General features: G+C 42.5%; 1 protein-coding gene across 1 annotated transcript in view; it reads left to right on the top strand.

The window, feature by feature from the left end:
• The window catches only part of LOC107114473 (alcohol dehydrogenase 1-like), a 31,103-nt gene that overhangs the window by 258 nt on the left and 24,845 nt on the right, over nucleotides 1-6,000 (top strand). The window lies entirely within an intron of this gene.

The following is a 6,000-nucleotide window of genomic DNA, read 5'->3' on the forward strand; positions in this document are numbered from 1 at the left end:
TGCTCCAAAATGAAACTGTGGGGACTGAGCCCTGCCTTGTGGGTTCAGAATGTGAGCCTGCTTTAAAATAAGAGGAGTGAGGTTGTCATAACATCAATATTTTTTGAAGTTGCTGATGTAACATAGTGGGAAAGTGTGCAAGCTTCCCTGGTTCAGATCTTGCCTCATCCACAAACTAGAATTCAGATAACACAGGGAACCCCGGTCTAAAACATACAAAACACTGTGTACACACTAATGGTACTAAACTGTAAATAAATTTGGAAAAATTGGTATATACTATTGAAATGAGAATGTTATATAATTCATACAAAAATAAAGGTATATAAAGATATAATATGTAATGTCTGTCAAGACATAATCCATACAGAGCAATAAGAGCAATGCATTGCACCCAACAATAAACCAGATGGAATAAATTTTTTACAAAATGTCAAAATTTTCAAAAAACACTTCTCACTGCCATCCTGATCAAAGAATGACTTTACCAACACTTAGTATTAATCAGTACAAACAATAACACTCAGTTCACTATGTATAGAGATGACCCTTCCAGCTTGACAATAAATCACACCAAATTCACTATGTTATTAAGTCATCATTCACAGCTAGTCAAGCTTGAAGGGTCATCTCTATACACAGTGAACTTAGTATGATTATTTGTACCGTTTAATACTTAAACGTCAGTAAAAAAAAATGATAGCACATTCATTGGGATGGCAGTGAGAAGTGTTTTTTGAAAATTTTGACATTTTGTACAAATTTATTCTGTCTGGTTTATTGTTGGGTGCAATGCATTGCTCTTATTGCTCTGTATGGTTCATGTCTTAACATCCATTAAATATAATATCTTTATATACCTTTATTTTTGTATGAATTATATAACATTCAAATTTCAATAGTATATACCAATTTCACCTGCAAACTAACCAAGTTACACACCTGGTTTTTCTCTCAGCATCCACCTTCAGTAAGAGCAGCCTAGGTCACAGGGTAGTTGTAAGGACTTCTGAGGTTAATGCATGTGTATCGAACACTCCAGAGCATGACATAAATGCTAAATATTGTTATGCTGTTAGGGGTCTGTTTCAGGTGCCCTTTGAAGTATCTCAAGTAGGACATGTGAGATCTTTTGGTAGCAGTTTAACAAGTGCCATCCAAGTCACATGTGTAAATTACGCCCTTGTGAGCACTTGACTTAGAAAGGGATAACTCTGTTTAGGATGGCACTGTAAGTCTGTAACTAGATCAGTTCCTATCCTTTTTTAATTCTGAAAGGCTCTTTATATTACTCAGAATGTATTTTAAATGTTGGTAAGATTTCTGATTCTAAATAAAATTATTTATGCACCAAGTTCTGGTGATGTAAGAGCCAATTCAACACCCTTCACCCAAAGCAGGGGGGAAATTTTAATCTCTGGACAGTGTTGTAAGTAAAAGGAACACTTATATGCCTTCCAGGAGACTATGAAAGGAAATTTGCAGGGATGAAGCATGCTGGCTTGTTCCACATCTGGAGCTTATGCATCTGGCCCTTGCAAATTCCTTTTCATGTACTGCACCAGAAGCAAGAGGAAGCACCACTCCCTTGCCTTTCCTCTTTCCCCGTTTTGTTTTTACACACAAAGCTGATCTCTGTCGTATATAAGTCAGGGGATTTCAAAGACAGGGAGTTCATTAAACAGCAAAAGATTAAGTATTTTTGGCAACTGTATGACACAGAGTGTTGGACTGGATGGGCCATTGGCCTTATCTAACATTGGCTTATGTTCTTAAGTTGTTCTGGGACTAAATGTCCGCCTCTTCTTCTGCCTGTTGTGCCTGTTCTCTGTGAGCAGGTACTTCTTGGATACAAAGAACCTGCCGTCTGAACTGGTACAGCCTAGAAAATGCTTTACAAGCTTATAGGGTTGCCGGGCCATCCCTGGCAATTGGTGGAAGATTCATCCCTGGCAATTGGTGTGGGGGGGGATGATGTTGGGTGTGCCGCTATATCACTTTAGGGAGAAACCTTGAAGTAGGTTTACCAACTTCCAGGTGGCACCTGGAGATCTCCTGCTATCACAATTGATCTCTGGACCACAAAGATTAGTTCCCCTAAGGAAAACGGCTGCTTTGGAGGGTAGATTGTATGGCATTATGTCATCCTGAGGTCCCTCCCCTCTCCAAACCCCACCCTTTCTAGGCTCTACCCCTAAAATCTCCAGGTATTTCTCAAGCTAGAGCTGGCAACCCTATCAGGGTGTGACAGAGGTTAGCTCTAGGAATCACCGGAAACTCTATGGTAAAACCGTAGAGTTCCTGGCAATTCCTAAACTAACCTACGTCACATCCGTGTTTTTCCTAGAAGTGACATAGCAAAACACATGCCACTGGCCTTTAAAAACAATTTATCCAGCTACCACTCTGAGCAGTGGGAGGGGTGCAAAGATAGCTGTCACTGAGGGGCCTGGCAGCCCTACAACCTCATATGTTGCTAAGTGTGAGATATGGACCTGATTCGCATCACTGGTCAGTTGCAAGGCCTCAGCATGAACCCCTAACACAAGAGGACTTAGAGGAATGCAGGTTCCTGGAAATGGAAAATTATGCCCAAAGGCCACAGAAAAGTCACAAGGGTCTCTCAGACAGTCTCCCTTTATGGTGCCCAGGGGAAAGGAGTTCAGTGCTGTCCCTTCAGTCCCAGCCTGACATTTTGGTATGTGAGAGAATTGTCCAGGAAGAAGCAGTGAATGGGGTGCTGAGGCTCTCATGCCGTTTTAAGACCCATCATCACCAATTGGGCTTGAAGGAGGATGAGAGAGCTGTGCTTGACTCCTTCCCTGAAAATGAAAGAAATCATAGCAGCTCTGGGGCCATTTACAGTTTCTGGATGAGTGGGAGCTGAGCATGGTTCTCCTGTGCTCCTTCCAGTGGGACTTCAAGAAACATAAAGGAGTTGCCAGTGATGCTGTGCTCTCTCCTCCAAGAGAGAGGGAGTCTGTTTCATGTGTGCATCAGTGTTATGGGAGGCCATTTTGCCCAGGGACTGTCCAGATTTGCAGTCTGTCCTGTTAATTGTATACCAAGCCTGGTATTGCAAGGTTGGCTTGTATGACAGCCCCATCCAGTTCCCTCCTTCAGAGGCAAGATTTTCACTCCATTTTTCCTTCCTTTTACTGACTGAGCCACCCTAGTAATGTGTTTTCTTCTTTCCTGAAGAATTTTGGCTGTCTCACCCTGTCACAGTATGATATTTTGGCTGTTGGCTCAGCCCAGGAACCTGAGGGAAGGATTGGGAGCCCCCTAACTTAAATGGCACATTTTTATATTTCGAATTAACAGAATATTATATTCGAGGGGAAAGGTCAGGTGAAATCAGGTAGATTTTCTGAGGTAACTCACTATAGATAATTCTGAGGTAAAATCGGTACACGCACAAACTTTAGTTCTTATGTTTCAGGTTAACGAGAGTTTCTTAAGCTTTTCACAGTGACTTAAATCTTTATGTTGAGAGGCTTTTGTTCCAGTGTTCTCCCCAAACACTCCAGTACACTTTATTGAGCATTCTCTGACTATTTAGGTTTCCAGAAGGCTGGTAAACTATTTCCAGTATCCAAACCCCTTTCTCTTGAGTTTTTAACTGACTCTTAAGGGCTTTAAAGGCAGTTTCTAACCACACCAGACCAGGGATCTCTGCACTCTTTAGAGCTAACTCCCTGTTTGACTGGGTAGGGAATTTTCTCCTCTCTCTAGAAGATCTATCCCATTTCCTTGGCCTGGATGGGAGTCTCCATCTAACTACCCACACCTCCTTGCCAGCTTTCCCCCAGTTCTCCTGTCTGTATTAAACTGCTCTCAGTCAGAGCTGAATTCTGAAACAGTCAGTACTCAAGTCTTCTCAGCTAGGGCTGAAATCACACTGAATTCTCCTCAGCATCCAGTTCAGAATCTCTCTCTGCTCAGCTGATGCTAACCAAAACAGCCTGTTACTCCAGGCTCTCTAACTGTGGAGAATTAACCCTTCACAAGTCATTTATCTGTTTACACAGAACTTCTAAGCTTTTAAAAAGTGCAGTCTGTCACAGCTTGCATAACTTAAGGATAAAGTGTTCATCAAATGGGGCCCTGGCGAATGATTCTGCAAAATAAACTGTCAGGGAAAAAACAATTCCTATTAATCCTATTAATCATAAGCTGCACTGGAACCTCTCTTGTATGATAAGAAAATGCTGTCTGAGCAGAAAACTCCAACAATCTTATTGTCGGGCTGACAAAAAAAACTACTGTTTCTGTGGCAAAGTTGCTCTGAAATGAAAATATGAGCTGAGCTAATGTCCAGTGCATAATTTACTCAGATTTTGTTTAACTGTAAGACAAGTGATGTGTAGAGAGGTTTTATGTAGTTAATTAATTTTATATTTGTGTTCATTTATTTTATATTAGTGTTTTTATCTGCTTCTGGATGGCTTGTGAGCAGTAATAAAGACACAAACCTTTCATGTAATATGAGCAGCTGGGCACTCTTTGGTGCATCTCTAATGTGAACTCTTTCTAGGTGCACTAAATGTCTACCCAAGTAGGGCCTTCCCACAGGTTCTGTGTCTATCTACCCACTCTTTTTTCTTTATAGTAGGCAAGCAACATGAACAAGTCCACTTATGCAGACATTTCCGAGTGTGGAAACGGGCATGTGTTAAAGGTTCTACATGCATATGGGCAGGTCTATCTGTCTCTCTCTCTTTGTGTAGGCAGATCTTCCCATCTTTATGGTCTTTAAGCAAAGAACCCTTCAGCTCATGGGACATGCCTATGCCTATGGCCTGCTCAAAGGTTAGCTGCAAGAAAGCGGCATGACAGAGACTTAACTACAGGCTCTTACAGTGGCTGGCTTCTGTTCCACTTCCATTCCTTCCTATACATTTGAGCATCTTTCTGGTGTATGCATTTTTAGGGTTGCCAGGTCACTCCTGGCCAGTGGGGAGTTAGAGTTGCCAGCTCCAGGTTGGGAAACTCCTGGAAAATTGGCGGTGGAGACTGAGGAGAAGTAGAGTATAGTGCCATAGAGTCCACCCTCCAAAGCATCCATGTTCTCCAGGGGAACTGATCTCTGTAGTCTGGAGATGAGGTGTAATTCCAGGGGATCTCTAGGTCCCACCTGGAGACTGGCATCCCTAGTTGGTTTGTGGTAGCCAAGTGAGGTCAGAATTTTAATATATGCACACATTTATGTTCTTAATATGCTGCAGAGAAGATTTCAAATTCTGTCAGATTTTATTTGTGTAGCCTCATTTGGATATTGTTTCGCATTTGTGAAAAACAAACCAGTAGGTTTTCATCATCACCGTGAAATCTCCTTTGACCCTAATCCAGGTAGCCCAGGCTAGCCTGACCTCATCAGACCTTGTGATGCTAACCAGGGTTGGCCCTGGTTAATACTTGGATGGGAGACCTACAAGGAAGTCGAGGGTTGCTATGCAGAAGCAGGCAATGACTAACTACCTTTGAATGTCTCTCGCCTTGAAATCCCTATGTGATCTCCACAAGTCAGCTTCGACTTGACAGCAACTAAAAAAAAAGATTCTCTTTCCGCAGACCATATTGTTCTCAGTTAGAACGAATATATACATCAACATCATTTTTGTATCAATTGTATATGAACAGTGGCCTATATCCCAGCATGCAGTTCCAAGGACTTAAATGTGCTTATGTTTTTGCAAAAAGGGGTGGGGGCAGCAATTTCTGTCAGTTCCCTCAGAAATTGGGGTGGAAGAGCCAAGACTGGCCTGGCTGGGCCACAGGGGCCTTAAAATCAATTGTATATGAACAGTGGCCTATATCCCAGCATGCAGTTCCAAGGACTTAAATGTGCTTATGTTTTTGCAAAAAGGGGTGGGGGCAGCAATTTCTGTCAGTTCCCTCAGAAATTGGGGTGGAAGAGCCAAGACTGGCCTGGCTGGGCCACAGGGGGGTTGAATGGGGGGTGGGAGAGCCCTGGGTGGCCTGGTTGAACCGCAGGGG

This window comes from Gekko japonicus, unplaced genomic scaffold (assembly GCF_001447785.1).
Source record: "Gekko japonicus isolate JY-2015 unplaced genomic scaffold, Gekko_japonicus_V1.1 scaffold68, whole genome shotgun sequence".
NCBI lineage: Eukaryota > Metazoa > Chordata > Lepidosauria > Squamata > Gekkonidae > Gekko > Gekko japonicus.